At 44.7% G+C, this 18,487-nt stretch overlaps 1 protein-coding gene across 3 annotated transcripts in view; it reads left to right on the forward strand.

The window, feature by feature from the left end:
* Positions 1-1,464: 1,464 nt before the first annotated feature.
* The window catches only part of XDH (xanthine dehydrogenase), a 94,662-nt gene continuing 77,639 nt past the window's right edge, over positions 1,465-18,487 (forward strand). The window contains exons 1-2 of one of the 3 annotated variants that reach the window (XM_075925324.2): positions 1,465-1,656; positions 9,970-10,095. The gene's annotated coding sequence lies outside the window, so the exon portion shown is untranslated. Of the gene's footprint in view, positions 1,657-1,688; positions 2,415-9,969; positions 10,096-18,487 lie in introns of those variants that run through there. The other 2 variants (XM_075925325.2, XM_075925326.2) reach the window with 2 other exon arrangements.

Here is an 18,487-nt window from a genome sequence, read left to right on the forward strand (position 1 = left end):
AAAATCAGGAGGGGTACTGAGTGAATTGTTTGCTATGAATTATTCTCTCAGCTCCAGCCGGTCTTGGCTCATGTGTATACAATCTGTAGATGTCACGTATGGTCAAAGTCATCTGAAATTCAGAATTAGACTGGCTTTTATGATAGAAAGAATAGAGCAATGGGCAAAGGATTCTTCCGTTTTTTATTGATGTTTAGTGTTAACAAAGCTGTTGTTTTTTTTAGGTACATGATGGGATCTCTCTCTATGGATATATTCTGAAAATACAGAGTTAGAAAAAATGACCTTTCAAATAAAATTTAGCATGGGTTAAAGTCCTATATTTCTGTGGTATTCTCTCTCTCTCTCTCTCTCTCACTCAGACACACAAACAGACACGCCCAGAGTTTTCAGTGTCCCAGTGTAACATTTCTTGGTTGCATAAAAGCTTGTATAATACTAGTAGCCTGGTGACAGCACAAAATAGATTTCATTTGGTTAATTTTTGTGATAGCTAGTCAGGACAGATACAGTACAAGAGCAATAGAAGATGACAGACAGTTATCTGGCTTCTGCACGCAAACTGGCTTAGGTGGTTCAATGAAGATAAATCTAAACCAACTGAGAAAGTATGCACAAATAAATGTCAACTCTCACCATGTTTTCACGGAAATATGCTTATCATTTTTTCCCACTCTGTTCCTGCAGACCTTTTCTCACATGACATAATTTCTAAAAAATATGACCGTATTTCCCCTCTCCCCCAAGCTATCCCTACTTTTAGCTTCCATGTGTTGACAGGCTCTATATATACAAGCAGCTCTCAGTTTTATAACATTGATGCTGTTTCCAGCTGTGACCATCTCAAGCAAATACAGCAAGATGTTAGATAATCAGCCACTAGATAGTACTATGCAGCTCAGAATATAAACAGAAGCATTATAGATGGACTTGATATACTACGTATGAACAATCACCATCAAAGTTTATATGACATAAGTATTGAGAATGCTGATTTTTCCATGTCCGTTTCAGCACCCCCTTTTAAAAACATGTTTAGTAGACGATTTTCTGACTGGGAACTTGATCCTGCACCTGCACAGTTTGGGCGAAGAGTGTTATATGAATAAGTGCAAGTTAGCAAATGAAGAGCCACTCAGGACACTAATGCTACTACACAGCTATGCAATTATTATTCCTGAGTCCTATTTGGTAGCTGCAGTAAGGCTGAGAAGAGGAGTGCGCAGTTGCACAAACCCTTGGCTTGCCTGACCCTTCCTCCTAAAAGAAAAACAAGGACAAGATTCATCATCTCAGTCACCACACATCTGGAACCTTGACCTTACTTGCAATTGCTCAACTCAGAAAAGACTCTTGTGCTCTGTTTCTCTCCCCCAATGATAGACATGTTGATCTTCCCTTTCCCAGCTTGCTCCTCCTCCCAACTGACTTGAGTTTCAGTTTCTCATAAATTCACTGCTGAGTCATCCTCCCTCCTGTAACTTCAAAGCTCATGCTAATTTGCCTTTTGTAACAGAGAAGTGCTGATTCCTTATCATAGCTGAGACTGGCATGATCATCAATCTAATTGTATAAGCTGTGAAATGGAGTGGCTATTCTAATTGCAGCTTTCCATCACTACATGATGCGGTACAGCTGGGACACACAGACATGCTAGTAAGAGTTTTTGGACTTTTCTGTATCTGGATATGTACCAAAATAGCTTTTCCAGAATAGCTATTTATGTAATCGTTCAGTGTAAGTCTCTGTGTGGATATTCTCATTTCAGAAAATACATTTGGTTTTTAAAATGAATTTTATCTTAATGATTTATGATGTTTGTTTACATTCTTCCTATCCCTCAGCTTAATCAGGGAAAATAGACTAGCCTGTTTTTTATTACTTAATTTTGATCCATTTAAGTTGATGAAACAGAAGGTCATTCCTCCTATGGGTCTCCCAGTGAATTTTGTCTTCTGAGAATTTTATTTTGTACCTACTATGGATCTGAGCACCTTATCATATAATAATCTTGAAGTAATGTTAGTTGCAGACAAACTAGATATGGAATATAGGCACTTTGCTAATTCAGATCTAACCTGAACCAAAACAATAAAGGTAGATTTAGATGCAAGGATTCAAATCCTAACTCTCATGGGATTGAAAGGCTTTCGGGTTTGATATTCTGGATCAATCCTGCTGTATTTAGGGTTGCCAGATGATTTAACCAAAAATACCGAACACTTTCCCCCTCCCCCCACCAGGGAAATAATTCTGTTGAGGAAAAAAAAAGGGGGGAGACCAAAATTGTTGAGCAAAAAAAAAAAAAAAAGATAAAACAGCATGGCCCCTTTAAGAAAAGTCTTTAGGTTTTTCACTGGCGGCCATCTTGTTTTCTTGATCGGAGCCAGAAGGCAGCTTCCCTGTGGAACCAGGTAAGTGGGGGTGGGAGGGCGAGGGCCCTGGAAGTGGGGGCCAGGGGCCCGAGGGAGGTGCGGGGGCTGGGCCCGGTTTCTGAGTGTGTATAGGGTTGCCAAGTGTATGGAGGGTTGCCAGGTGTCTAGTATTTTCACCTCCTCTCCTGACAGGGAAAAAAAAATCAGAAAATACCAGACATTTTAGGTGTCTGATATTTTCTGAATTTTTTTACTGGACAGGAGGCAAAAATACCGAATACCGGGTCAATACTGGACACCTGGCAACACTAGCTGTATTTTCCTCTTTTGCCTGTTTGCAAAGAAAAGTTTGTGCAATCATCAATTCTGCTTGTCCTGAACTTTAAAAACATACTAACTATGCATTTTTATGCATAAACCGTATTAAGATAACAGAGGAAGATGCTGAAGACAAGCTCTGGGAGACAGATACATGGTGACCAGAAAAGCTGCAAGGATTTAATAGCAAAATGTATTTGCTCTGTATTTGTTCCATGTTTACAAGGCCTCCATTTCCCACACTAAAGCTTTATGCGGTAGCAGATAAAGTGATGTTTGGATCCTTTGACTAGAAAAATAAAAAATGAGGCATTGCACAGGCATCAGAACTAGATCTGAATGTGGGTCAGTGTGATCAAAAAGTCTGGCAGCACAATAATATATGGGTTGGAGTCAGTGAAAGCCTTGTTGGTTAGCATAAAAAGCTACATGTGCTTTCCTGCCTTGGTGTAAAATGTAAAAACTCAAGTAGATGCCAAAATGCTCCATATCTGATTCCCACAGGACTGGGGAAGAGCTTGCAGAGATAGGCCGGCAACTTTTAAGGCAGTAAATTATTTATTAACTAATACTGCATAGATATTATATCACTCCTCTAATTATTGGCAGCTTTCTTGAGATGGGATCCAGTCTCTGTTGAAATGCAAATAGAATATGACCCCCTTATCACATGAAGCATGAATCTAAGGTCTGGTTTACACTAAAAAGTTAGGTTGACCAGCTACACCACTCAGGGGTTTGAAAAATTCAAGTCACTGAGCAATGTGGAACCTGGTAAAGACAGTGCTCGGTGGATGGAAGTATTCTTCTGTAAACTAAACTGCTGCCTCCCAGTGAGGTGCATTACTACACAATGGGAGAACCCCTCCTGTTGTAGATGTTCCATTGTTAGCAGCAGCTGGGTTTCAGAGATGGGCTTTGATAGCAGCTGTCTACCAATAACACAATCATTACAGACCCGTGGTATCCAACACGCTAGCCACTAGCCACACGTGGCTATTTGGCTGGTTGAGTGTGGCTAGTTCGCTGTATCTTCAGAACTGGTTGGACACCATGGTTATAGACCATTAGAAAGACATGCTAATAGAGATGTTCTGTCCATTAGCTAATTTGTTCTGATTTGCTCTTTTACACAATAATTTTTGCTTAATCTTTGGTGATCAGAAGTGGTTTACGGGACATAAACTCTTCTGTGAAAACAATTGAAATGCTTCACCATATGTTTGCTGCCTATGATTCACCTGAAGGATCCAGTTCAGATAGGAGTCAGAAATAAACTGAACCAAAAAGAATCAATATGTCAATTGTAAAAATTACTACTCACTTATTCTTCAAGAAAGATGTGGAAAAATTGGAGAAGGTCCAGAGAAGAAAACAAAAATGATTAAAGATCTAGAAAACATGACCTATGAGAGAAGACTGAAAGAACTGGGCTTGTTTAGTTTAGAAAAGAGAAGACTGAGAGAGGATATGATAGCAGTTTTCAAGTATTTAAAAGGGTGCTATAAGGAGAAGGGAGAAAAATTGTTCTCCTTGGCCTCCGATGATAGGACAAGAAGCAATTTCAGCAAGGGAGGTTTAGGTTGGAAAGAAAGAAAAACGTCATAACTGTCAGGGTGGTTAAATACTGGAATAAATTGCCTAGGGAGGTTGTGGAAACTCCATCAATGGAGATATTTAAGAGCAAGTTGGATAGACATCTATCCAGGATGGTCTAGATCAGGGGTTGGCAACATATGGCTCAGAAGCCAAATACGGCTCACTAGAAAGCCAGATATGGCTCTTCTGGAGCCCCAACTCAGCCCTCCCTCTGCCCCCCAGCAGGGAGCCAGTGCTGGTGCTATAGCCTTACATTGTCCCCCCCAAGATTGGAACACCAGCGCTGGTTTCCGGCGCGGGGAAGCCCTGAGCCTCTGTGCCGGATCTGGCATGCAGGAAACAAAATGGCTCCATGCACCGCCCTTTCCCTTCCCAATACTGTACGTGCAGGAAACCAAGAACCAAAAATGGCTCCATGTACTGCCATTTTCTTTCCCCTGGAAACATTTCCTGCAGGTTTCCCCTGCAAATGCTTCCTAGCTCATGGGATCAGCGAGAGGTATGTTACATGCAGCATAAAAGCAAGTAAGTATCCCTTCAATCCTCATGCCGAGACTCCACACCTTTCCCACTCATACCCCCGTGGCAGGGGATTGGACTTGATGACCTCATGAGATCCCTTCCAGTTCTAGTGTTCTATGATTTTATGAAAGCTTAGTGGACTACAGAGAGGCACTCAGGAGAGGTTCATGACAGTATGGGGCTGAGGAGATTGGGACTGTAGTTGATGGGGAGGAAGCAATATTATTCCCCACTATGATGTCTGTGTGCTGACAGTTATTCTGGAGGACTCTGTATATCCACTCCTACCATGGCTAAAGAAATCTTATCCTGACATCAAGAACCCAACAAATGGGAATTAAACTCCAAACTAAGCAACTGGATGATGGTAGTAGAGTGTGCCTGTGGACAACTGGAGACTCATAGGTGAGGCACACACACCCAGTTGGATGCCAATGAGACCAATGCCATGCACATTATTATGCTGTGCCCTTCATAACACTTGTGAGATAGAAGGCGAGTATTTCAGGACAGATTGGGCAGAGGATAGATCTGGCTTGCAAACCCCTTTACAGACAGTCTGATTCAGTGAATATTTGTACTGGTGCTGGAGTATAGCAGGCCAGGGAAATCAAAGATGCAATTTGTGCCTATGTTTTGGAACAGGGAGCAGGCAGGGGCTGACCTCAGTCTAGTCCCAAACAAAGCACAACAGATGCCACGAAGGTCATAAAAAAACAAGTGGGACCCTCCCCATGCACTTGTATTAGAACACACAGTTCTGTTCCCCTCCTGACTATGGTTATTAGCTGGCCATTTAAGTAATGACCCATTAAGGATAATTAGAGCAGGCCACCTCTACAAGTATGACACCCTCTGGTTTGTGATGGTTTTGCACAGGATGTCTGCTCAGTTGAAATGCGCCTATTGTTCTTTTGTCTAGTGTTAATCTTCGCAGCTGTTAGCTAGGCCACAGTTTAAAGGGGAATTGAAGGACCTTGAGAATAATGGTTGAAGGGGATAGGAGAGGTTTTTATAACTGATTTCTGGTGACCATGTTTGTGTGTATGGGGATCAGGGCACTTACCACCTGTTAACATGAATAACTTTATAGTTCCAAGCAGTGGTGGTTCTATGAATATGGGGATCTGTGGATATAGGGTGGAGCCCTCCACAGTTAATAAAGTTATCTGTTTCTGTACACGTTGCACTTTCAGCATGTCTCTGTCATATTTATACTCATACATATCTCGACAGAAGACTGGGAGTGGTGGGCTGTGCAATTCTCTGCCGTGGAGTGTTACACGACTCAAGGCAATGATTGGTACAGCCCAAAAAACAAAGGGAAAAGAAATGGACCTTGCCAAATGAGACTACCCTTGAAACTACGACATGTAGTAACTCTTGATGTTTTCTTAAAAAAAACCCCAAATACCGTGAATGAAACCAGAACGGATCAGACACCAAAAAGAAAATTAAAACTTTACTGCCTTCGACCCCACCTCCTTAGCCTTGATCATCTCCTCCCCTAGACCAGGGGGAAATGACTGCAGAAAACATTCTTTGGGACAAATGGGGAGGCCTGCTGCATGGAATTTGGGGGCCAGACACATGCTGGCTTCAGGCAGTTTGGGGTTCATGATTCCCCCCCTGCAGACTTACAGGACTCTTCCCACTTGGGGTTTTGGGTCCCAGTGCAGGGTGTTGTGCCTGGAGCACTGGAGCTGCTCTCCCATTTCAGGAGGAGGAGGTTGGGTCCTCCACCTCAGAATCATGTTGGGCTGCAGATGCAGGAGGAAGTAGCTAGAGGTGCCAGTTCCTGGATATTGGCAATGGTTGTTGCAGCAGGTGGGTCCCAAATCTGTCGTACTACTACTTGTAACAGGGATTATAACGCGGCATTCTCCCTATTGACAAGCTCCCGATCACCTAACCATACATTCTGCTCCAGAAGCCAGATCATTCATGTCTTCTCCTTCAGAAAAAAACATTCCTCCTACCACACAGCTCATTCTTCCCACTTGATAGCCTGTTCCCTCACACTTCTCCTAGATTCTTCTATTGATCCCAATCTGCAGATCCACCGGTGTCATCCTCTCTCTTCTCCTGCTCTCCTTGGCTGCCACTCCTGCCAATTCAGTCACAAGAGAAGCCTTGTATTTTATCTTTTCTTGGAAACGGGGTAAGAAATCTGCCCTATCATAGCCTAACTTTGCTGTTGGAGGCCACAATATTGATACTTCTCAGCATTTCAAGAATGTTTCATTGCTTCTTTATCCTTGATCCTTGGACAACTTTTGCTACCCCGAGAAAGAAGAACTTCTGAAAATGGTAGGTAGCATGAAGTAATGTTTGAGATTTTTTTTAAAAAAATATGACCCTTAAAGTGTGTGATTGGAGTGGGGTGCACTTATTTCAGGTATAAGATTGAGGATTCTCAGTGTGGTCTTTCAAGGCTGGCCATCAGTGGGAGAACATCACAGTTTTGAAAGTTCCAGTTGGAACAGGGAAGTGGAATTCCAGTCCTGTGATGTGGATCTAACAATCTATGCCAGAGGGATGTTTGTGCTACTTGCCACTCTTTCATATATCACTGAATGGAAGGATTTGCTGACCTATGAAGGTGGACCAAGTACATTTGTGCTGCTGTTGAACATTAAGAACCAACTGACATTTGTGCTGCATCAAAAAATTTCTGACACATGCTTATTGGACTGGCAGGCAATTTGAATAGTATCAGCCTATATTATGAATCAGCAGACAGAGCCTGCATGAAGCAGGAAAAGCTAACCATTTCAATTGCCCACCCAACCCTAAACCAGCTCCTGCAGTGTCAGGCTATCTGGCCCCTTCATCCAGTGAAAAGCAGAGAAAGGAGCAGGAAAAGAAAGTCACATGACAACTGTACTTTGTTCTATGAATTCTTTGATCAAGACCACAAGATCCTCACTTATCTACTGCCAAGGGACACAGCATTGTGTTTGTGCAGCCACTGGAGTGGATCCACCCACCCCATTGCCCCCAGATTGCGTGGAATGGCTCTGAGCAGGGAGACTCCGGACACCAGGGCACAAGAATGCTTGAAAATACTTGTGCTGTGACTGTGTCACATTCCTTGAAGAAGCAAAGGTTCCTTTTCTCCTTCCTGTATGTAACCAACCCTGATATTAAACTGAACTTACCCTTCTGCATGATTCCCGTGTGGAGCAGTGAGGGGGAGTGAGGGGAGAGTCATTGTGAAAGTCTGTGAGTTTGAAAGAATTAGAAAACAGCTATAACTTTGGAGAACCATTAATCTTGTACAAATGTCCTGTTCCAAACCGGACCTTTCCTCCCCCTCTCTCTTTGTCAGCCCATTTGTTGGCCAACAAAAGCATAGACCCCGGGGCAATATGCTAATTTGCTGATAAGTTGTATAGCTTCTGGAAAAGGTTTTACAGTTGGTTGTGGTAATTCAATAAAATGATGCAACTACAGTTATGTCTTGGTTTGGGACCACTGGGTGGGTGCTGGCCTGCCAGTCCTACATGTGGTCCTGGACAGAGAAGGAGGGGATGTTGATGAGGAGTGTGGGAGCCTGCTGAGTCTTGGGGTCCTTCTCTGGCTCGTGATGAGGTCTACCAGGCATTTGCTGCCACCTGCAAGAAGTCCCATCACTTTGGCACCTCCCAATTGAAGCAGGCATTATTGTTGGAAGGTGTAGCCAATGATTTGAGTGTGATGTTATTACATAACATGTCATGTCATATGTAATTATTGTCTGTTAAATAGAGTTAAGTTGTAGGATTATTGAAGTGCAAGAGTGATCTGTATTTAGGAGGAGTAATTATGCAGCAAATATCTAAGTAAGGATGGCTGAGGCCTGCATGGTTTTAGCTTAGCTATTTTAGTCCTTGAGATAAGAAATGCTAATATAAGCAAGTAACCAAAGAATAAGATTATGTGAAAAGAGATACCAAGGGGTATTATTGATAAAAAATTATGCAGAAGATTTACTTTTAAATCGCAAAAAATGCTTTAGGGGCACATCTATCTCTAACATATGTCTTAACCATGGGATACAGATTGTGTATCAATGCTAGTGAGAACAACAGGACACTAGACACAACCTATAGTAATTGTGGTACGTCAGGTTTCTAGGGGACATCAGACAATAAGGAAAAAGAGGGTTGACACGTTCATGTAAATGTGCAGAATGTAGGTGTGGGCAGAAACACTTTATGAGGCCCACCAATGGGGGATGGGTGGGCAAAGGGGCAACTGCCCAAGATCCTGGTGATTCAAAAGGGCCCCGGGCTCCCAGCTGCTACTGCTAAATCATACCAGCTGGCATGCTCCAGGCAGTGCCGAGGGCTGGCTGGGGGAAGCTAGCCCCAACCCTGCCCCTTCCACTTTGACGTGTGGAACTGTGCTCCCATATCTTGCCCACTGTCGGCCCCACTGCACATTATAAAGTGGGGGTGCCCTCAGTAGGGAAAATTGAGCTTCCTACCAGAAAACTCCAACAGAAACCATTCCTCTGCTGATCAATTCACTTGGCCCTAACAATATCTAAGAGGATGTGGGTGTGTCTGTAGCTAAAATTGGTTCATGGATATATGTAGGATTTGTATATGCTGTGACAGCCATAACTTTGTTGGTAACTTACTTTAATAAAATCGAGAAAAGATAGAAGACTTTGTTCTTGGCGATCATCTGTGTTATGTGTCCATGGCTTCATGTGTTCCTATGAGCTCTAAAACAAGCAGAGGTAACTATTGAACTTGAGATGGTAGCTTCCAGATCTGACCCACTGGATGCTGTAATACAACTCAGTTTACTTTAAATAAACATAAAAAGCTACAAAGGGAAGAGCAGCAAGGTGAGCAAGGGATGCCAAGAGAGGCCTCTCATAATCAGCTGCAGCCATAACCAGTGAGAGCTGATCCGCTAGCACCTAGAAAGACCAGCAGCAGGCAAAGGCCAATCAGAGTCCAGCAGGCCAGATAAAAAGGCTGCCTTGATAAGGGTCAAATCTGGATGAAACCAGGCTTGAAAAGGCAGGCTCTCCCTGCTCTAACACAAGTAACTCTTGCCTGGCTTTCAGCCTGTATGAGGGACGTGTGCTTATATTATGGACTTCAAAGGCTGGTGGCTAGTTTGAGTTGATATTTACTTTGTTTTCTGCTAACCGTAGAAGGGGTGTAGACTGAGAGCTAATCCAGCTGGAAGGCTAAGTCACTGAGGGCGGCAGGCCATTGCAGAACCAGACCCAAGGGAGCCCTGAAGCTCCTCATCCTATCACAAGGAGGGCTCTTTGCTGGTAAGTGCATGCTCTAACCACACTATACATATAATTGGGACTAGTAATCACATAAAGAATTGGCTGCACTTGCTAGATCCACAGGATTAACCAGTCTGACTGCAGAAAATCTTCCATAACTTTTTGGGATTTAAACTAAGTTTATTTCAAACTCCCCTCTGCACTAGCGACGTAGGGTGTTGTGAGCATGTGGGGGATGTGAACTGGTAAAACCAATTCACTTCTGAGTTATGAATTGACAAAACCCCCTTTTTACTAGTCAGAAACTTCTTACATTTTCAGTGCCCTACAAAAACAGTGTGATTGCTTCTGACACACTCACACTTCTCTTCTAGCCTGAGGTTGAACAGGTGGGGTTTTTATACCACAGGATTGTCTTCTGCTGTTGTTAGAGGGGGACAGTTGTGTGGGTAAAGCACCAATATAGGACTTAGGATTCTTGGTCCAGTTCTTCTTCTTGTCACAGGATCCATGTGTGGCCTTTGGCAAACCACTTGAAGCCAAGCTTCTCAAAGATATTTTGGCACCTAATTCCCACAGACTGCAGCTGACTTGCAGTCAGTGCGAGATGGGTGCCTAAACCCTTTGAGGGTTGGGCCTGTTGTATTAATTGGACCTATAAGTTTATCCTCATTGTGAGCTGAACTGTAAGAAGTGAGTGACATGTGCATGGATGTCTCAATAGCCTAGCACAACAAATGTTGATACAAGCATTACAAAAGTGAGGCAGACTGAATAAAGTACAGGCAAAGAGCCCTATTGATATAACTCAAGCACTGCGTTAAGGATGTGATATGCAGACAAAAGGAGTGGAGGACCAGAAAGCAATGAACCAAAACTGGGGTGTGAGAAGTTAAGAATAACTGGTGGGCAAAACAATGAAGGGCTGGGCTTTCCCACATTTTACTCCTTTGGGGGATCCTCAAAGAAAGGGACTGTATGAGAACAACTGGCTACTGGAGTGAGCTTCACCGCAGTCTCCTTAGACTCTAGGCCTTCATTGTCTTGATCATGAGAGATGTCATGACTGAACCAGTCCAGACCATCACTAGCTCCATCAGCTCTGGTGAATCCCAAACACCACCTCAGATGTGAGATTTTCTCTCTTCCACCCTCTCCTCAAAATGTGTCCTTCTCCCTGCTTATCTTAACTTGTCTCTTCCATATCTCTGTCATTTTTTTTCTGTTTATTAAACACTGATTTAGTTGTCCAAGACTGCATATATTGCAATACTGCTAAAAGCCTGTGACCTGCAAGGCTATGTCTGTACTGTAGCCTTCTTGCGGAAAAGCATATGCAAATGAAAATCATATAAAAAAATGAGGAAGAATGGCTCTCGTGTAAGAGGTGGTTTTTGCGCAAAAAGGAGCCATCTACACTGCTTGTTTTTGCGCAAAGGCCTCTGGCGCAAAAACAGCTGTTCATTACTTATGCAAATAAAGCATGGCTATATTCCATACCACGCTACATTTGCGTTTGCTTTTCTGCAAGAAGGCTACAATATAGATGTAGCCCAAGAAATAGCTAAAAGCAATGCCCTAAATATAGACTCATAGAAACACAGAATACTAGAACTAGAAGGGATCTTGAGAGGTCATCAAGTGCAGTCCCCTGCCCTCACGGCAGGACCAAGTACCATCTAGATCATTCCTGATAGATGTCTATCCAACCTGCTCTTAAATATCTCCAGTGGTGGAGATGCCACAACCTTCCTAGGCAATTTATTCCAGTGTTTAACTCATAACACTTCTGTGACCGTGTCCGGGTCCGGGGCCCCAGCCCCGTCCCCTTGGGGTGATCCCTCTTCTGGCCCAACTGGGTCCCACCCCCACCTCCAGGTGCAACTCATGTATGGTGCACGACGCTAGACGCGTTCTAAGCTCAGGCAGAAGCGCCCGATGCTCTCTGGGTTGGAGAGGGAGAGGGGGGCCCGGGCCTGCCCTCACTCACGGGCCCCAGCCCAGGGCTCTAAGGACTTGGATCCTCCGCGATCTGGCCCGGCTGACGGGGCGCCTAGCTGAAATGCGGCAGCCCACCAACCACTCCTGGTTGTGCCCTGGGCTGCTTCCTCTCCCCCTTTCACTCCTTCTATACTGCTGAACAGGGCAGGGACCACAGGGGCCCTCATCTCCCCTCTTACCCACCCGACCTGGGGTCTTGAGGCTCACCTCCCCGGAGAAACTAAATGAATTCTTTGCTTCAGTCTTCACAGCTGAGGATTTTAGGGAGATTCCCAAACCTGACCCGTCCTTTGTAGGAGAACTTGTCACAGATTGAAGTGTCATTAGAGGAGGTTTTGGAATTAATTGATAAACTTAACAGTAAGAAGTCACCGGGACCAGATGGCATTCACTCAAGAGTTCTGAAAGAAATTGCGGATCTATTAACTATGGTTTGTAACCTATCCTTTAAATAAGCTTCTGTACCCAATGACTGGAAGATAGCTAATGTAATGCCAATATTTAAAAAGGGCTCTAGAGGCGATCCCGGAAATTACAGACTGGTAAGTCTAACATCAGTACTGGGCGAATTAGTTGAAACAATAGTAAAGAATAAAATTGTCAGACACATAGAAGAACATAATTTGTTGGGCAAAAGTCAACATGGCTTCTGTAAAGGGAAATCGTGTCTTGCTAATCTACTAGAGTTCTATGAGGGGATACATAAACATGTGGACAAGGGGGATCCAGTAGATATAATATAGTTAGATTTCTAGAAAGCCTTTGACAAGGTCCCTCACTAAAGGCTCTCATCATGGGATGATAGGGAAAGTCCTTTAATACATTAGTAACTCGTTAAAAAAACAGGAAACAAAGGGTAGGAATAAATGATTAGTTTTCAGAATGGAGAGAGGTAACTATTGGTGTCCCTCAAGGGTCTATACTAGGACCAATCCTATTTAACCTATTTAAAAATGATCTGGAGAAAGGGGTAAACAGTGAGTTGGCAAAATTTGCAGACGATACTAAACTGTTCAAGATAGTTAAGACCAAAGCAGACTGGGAAGAACGTCAAAAATAACTCACCAAACTAAGTGATTGGGCAACAAAATGGCAAATGAAATGTAATGTTGATAAATGCAAAGTATTGTGCATTGGAAAAAATAATCCCAACTATACATACAATATGATGGGGACTAATTTAGCTGTAACTGCTCAAGAGAAAGATCTTGGAATCATTGTGGATAGCTCTTTGAAAATATTCAATGTGCAGCAGTGGTCAAAAAGGCATACAGAATGTTAGGAATCATTAAAAAAGGGATAGAGAATAAGACAGAAAACATCTTATTGCCTCTATATAAACCATGGTATACCCACATCTTGAATACTGTGTAAAGATGTAGTTGCCTAATCTCAAAAAAGATATATTGGCATTGGAAAATGTTCAGAAAAGAGTAACAAAAATGAGTAGGGGTTTTGGAACGGGTACCATATGAAGAGAGATTAAAAAGTCTGGGACTTTTCAGCTTAGAAAAGAGAAGATGAAGGGGGGTATGATAGAAATCTATAAAATCATGACGGGTGTGGAAAAAGTGGATAAGGAGGTTATTTACTTGTTCCTATAACCTAAGAACTAGGGGTCACCAAATTAAATTAATAGATAGCAGGTTTAAAACAAACACAGGAAGTTTTTCTTCACACAGTTGGCCTATGGAACTCCTTGCCAGAGGAGGTTGTGAAGACCAGGACTTTAACAGGGTTCAAGATAGAACTAGATAAATTCATGGAGGTTAGGTCCATGAATGGCTATTACCCAAGTATGGGTAGGAATCAAGGCCGGCTCTAGGCACCAGCAAAACAAGCGGGTGCTTGGGGCAGCACATTACCAGGGGTGGCATTCCGGCCTGAGGAGGAGCAGGAGGCGAGCACCGTGGAGGCCACCCCGAGCTGGGAGCCCCATGGGTGCTGGTGCTAGAGCAGAGTTCAGGGGCTCGGTGGGTGCTGGGGCTCCGCTGTGCTGGGGTCCCATCCCCTGAGTGGGGAGCCCCATGGAGGCTGCCCTGAGCTGGGAGCCCTGCGCCCAGCTGCTCGGAGCCTGCGCCTGTCCTGGGGGAGGGGAGGGCAGGGCAGGGTGCTGGGAGGGCGGGGCACCTGGCCCCAGCACAGGGAGGTTGCAGCTGGTGATGCTGAGCTTGGTAGGGCAGGCCATGTCCATGGTGGTTGCTCCTGGCAGCCAACTCACTAGTCTGGAGTGGAGTTCAAGGGCTTGGCGGGCACTGGGGCTCAGCCACGACGGGGCCCCATCTCCTGAGTGGGGAGTCCTATGGAGGCTGCCCTGAGCTAGGAGCCCTGAGCCTTGCTGCTCGGAGCCTGCACCTGGCCCCAGGGCACTGGGAGCTCTGCATGGGCAGCCCCGTGGTGCTGCCCTTTCTGCGGTGCTTCCTGGAGGGCGCATGGGATGGCCACAGCTGGAAAGACTGAGCCCGGCGGCCTCTTCTTTGCCTTCGTGAGTGCGGCCCCACCTCTCATGCACCCTCCCCACAACTCCCCCTCCCTCAGCCCCCCACTGCCTGTGTTCTCTCCCTCGCAACTCCCCTGCCTGTGAAACCCCCTTGTCCAGCTGTCCCCCCACCCCCCACCTGTGTGCCTCTGCCCACTGTCCCGCGCCCCCCCCGCTACCTCTCCACTCTCTTCCCCTTCCTGGCTCGGCTTCTGCCCAGCAGCTCCACCTCCTGGCCCACTACAACCCTGCTGGGACCCCGTCTCCTCTTCTCTCCTCCCCCCGTCTCTCTAAACAATCGCCCGTCCCCTACTCTCTGGGCCCTGAACCCTCTCCACCCCCCCATACACATCTGCCCAGGAACCCAGCCCCCTTGTGCTGTGTCCTGACAACCTCAACCCTGCCTGGGACCCAGGTGATTCTCCCTCTCCCTTTGTCTGAGAAAGGGGAACTCTGGTGTTCCCAGTGCCTGTGTCCCCAAGTCCCTTCCTGTCTGGGGCAGGAGAGCTTTATTAAAATTGGAATTGTGATCCCATTTAAATAGACTTTGTTTTAAATAATTTACCTTTAAAATTAAATTAAAAATTACTATGGCCTAAATTTATCATAACCTATTTAAATAATGTATTAATTAAATTTAAAAATTAAATAGAACATGTCTCCTGTCAACTTTTAAAGAAATTCTACCAGTTCACTAGTGTAAGTACCCAGAACCAGTGTTTACATCAGCAGTAGCTTCTTCTGCAGGTGAAGAGAGAATGTTTTTATCACTTTGGTTTATTAAGCTAGTTCAATTCAATGATTAGTTCATGCACCATTGCAAAACTGAGAGTTGATGAATCAGAAAAACTTGTTTTCCTCTTCTCTCAGTAAAAAAATGCTTATGAGAACGTTCTAAGATCTTGAAGAACATGATGACTAGATTCGATCTGTTAAATTCACCATGGATATTTCCTTTGTTTACTAAATTAATTTTAGATGCAAAATGTGTTTGGATACTTTTTTGTTATGTGTCCTTCACATTTAAAGTAGTTTTATTTCATACAAAAACTAAATGGTGGTTTTGTTTATTTTAAATAGAATTTCCATTCAGATAGAAGTAGTTGCAAATCATATGTTTTTAAAAAGTAGCCACCACTTAGCAATTAATAAATGGGGTAAAACCTGTCTCTTAAGTGTTCCAATTACACACCATGTAAAAATTAAGAATCCGAATACATGTAAGTTACACAATTATTTGGGCATTTATTTAGTTGGTAGCTGTACTGAGTGTATTCTCCTAGTTAGTAAGTAGAAGCACCAAATTTGGTATAAAGGTTATATTTAGATGTAAATCAATATGTTTTAAAGGTTGCTAATCAATAAGACTCAACCATCCTTTAGGAAAATATTTTAAAAGTATAATTTAAATGATTAATTGCTCATTTAAACCTAGATTTTCTGCTTGCCGGTTTAAATCATGATTAAAATTAGAGATTTAAATCAAAGCTATTTAAATCAATCCACTCTGCTTCAGAGGCTGTTTGGTCCATCCCTGAAGGAGAAAGCACAGGGCTGCGCTCATGGAATAGGTCCTAAGCTAGTGGGGTTTTGTTGTCTGGTGCCTGTCTGGTTTTTGACAATTGAGCTGGGAAGTCGAAACAAAAGTTCTCTTAATCCCTTTGAACTGTCTCATTGTATAGTGAGGCTGATTCTTGTGCATGGACACCAAGAATCGGACAGCTTATGTGTTGGGGTTGGAGTCTGAGTGACTATAAGGCTTCTAATAATAAAATCCCTTTGCAGAGTGAGGAGTGGGACCAGGACTCCAGCACTAGGTGATGTGAATAGCTGCATGCTTTAGAAGTCTTTAACTAGCTTGCTGTGAATGAACCTGCCCTTCCATTGTCCTCATGTGGGGAGTGTCTGGCGCTCTCCTAGGAGATGAAAATGCCTACCCCCCAGGAAGCCACACAAGCTGCATTTGCACGCACAGCCCCAGCAAGCCGTGGAAGCTGCATTTGCGCATGGACTCTCCCCAGACAAAAAAAAAAAAAAAAAAAGTGGGGGGAGCGGCCAAAAATTTTTTTGCTTGGGATGGCAAAAAACCTAGAGCTGGCCCTGGTAGGAAGGGTGTCCCTAGCCTCTGTCAGAGGCTGGAAATGGGTGATGGGAGAGCGATTACTTGATGATTCCCTGTTCTGTTCACTCACTCTGGGGCATGTGGCATTGGCCACCAATAGAAGATAGTATACTAGGCTAGATAGATCTTTGGTCTGGCCCAGGATGGCTGTTCTTATGTTCACCTTATAGTAGCCCCATCAAGGCTGTATTTCCCTAGTTCATCGACAAGAAGGCCATTGAGACCATATCAAGTGCTTTTCTAAAGTCTAGGTATACCACATCCACCTCTTCTCCCTTATCCACAAGACTTGCTATCAAAGAAAGCTATCAGATTGGTTTGACAGGAATGTATGTTTAAATGAAAGCCGTATTTCATACTCCCCATTTCAAATGCTTTATCTGTTTTCCCTTCTTTTCTGTATCTTTAAAAAAAGATTAATGATGTTCACCATGGTGATGAACAGGCTGATGTCTCTGGATGCCAAACATTGTTTAAAACTGTTTAATGCTAGACAGTCCTTGGATTGTGATAACAGTGCTGATTCCTTGGGCCAGTTTGTTCCATCTAATTCTGTATAACAGCATCCTTTGGATGCATCTACACTCCACCCTTAGCTCAAAATAAGCTACACAAACTGCATAGCTTATTTTGAGTTAATTTTGAAATAGCTTATTTGGCAATTTTGCGCTGTCTATACAGCACCAAATTTTGAAATAAACCACTATTCTGAAATGTCCCTTAATCCTTGTGGAACAAGGTTTACAGGGACATTGGAATAGCGAGCCAGTTATATTTGAAAATAACGGGCTTGTTTCAAAGACACGGAATAGCTATTTTGGGATACCAGAGGGTATGTCTACACTACCCTCCTATTTCGAAATAGGAGGGTAATGTAGGCATACCGCAATTGCAAGTGAAGCCCGGGATTTGAATTTCCCGGGCTTCATTTGCATAAGCGGGGCGCCGCCATTTTTAAATCCCTGCTGGTTCGAACCCCGTGCCGCGGGGCTACACGCGGCACAAACTAGGTAGTTCGAACTAGGCTTCCTAGTTCGAACTACCGTTACTCCTCGTGGAATGCTCCACAGGGTGTTCCACAGGGTGGTCCGCCTCGCCGACCCGGATGCCATCATCCAGGGGTTCGGCGCCTTCGGCTTCCCCAACTGCGGTGGGGCCATCGACGGGATGCACATTCCCATCTGTGCCCCGGAACACCAGGCCTCCCAGTACATCAACCACAAGGGGTATTTCTCCGTGCTCCTGCAGGCCGCGTGTGACCACCGGGGCCAGTTCACGGACATTAATGTGGGCTGGTCCGGCAAGGCACATGACGCACGGGTGTACTGGAACTTCTCTGTGTGCCAGAGGCTGCATGCCGGGACCTTCTTCCCCAACCGCCACATCAGTGTCAGGGACTTGGACATGTCCATGTGCCTGGTGGGGGATGCGGCCTACCCCCTACAGCCCTGGCTCATGAAGCCGTACACGGGGCACCTCAACCCCTCCTGCCAGGCCTTCAATGCCAGGCTCACTAGGGCCTGCATCATGGTGGAGGGGGCCTTTGGACGATTGAAAGCACGATTTAGGTGCCTCCTCACCCGCCTCGACCTCGCCAAGCACAATATCCCTCCCGTGGTGGCAGCATGTTGTGTGCTGCACAATTTGTGCGAGAGAAAGGGGGAGGCTCTCCTGCCAGCCTGGATGGCTGAGGCTGAGCGCATGGCTGGCCACTACGCTCAGCCCTGCACTGCCGCCATCCGGGAAACCCAGCGGGGGGCCGTCCTGATCCGGGAAGCCCTGTGGGAGAGCTTTCAGGTGGAGGAGGAGGACTGAACTCTCCCTGCATA

This window comes from Pelodiscus sinensis, chromosome 3 (genome assembly GCF_052426305.1).
Source record: "Pelodiscus sinensis isolate ZL-2025 chromosome 3, ASM5242630v1, whole genome shotgun sequence".
NCBI lineage: Eukaryota > Metazoa > Chordata > Testudines > Trionychidae > Pelodiscus > Pelodiscus sinensis.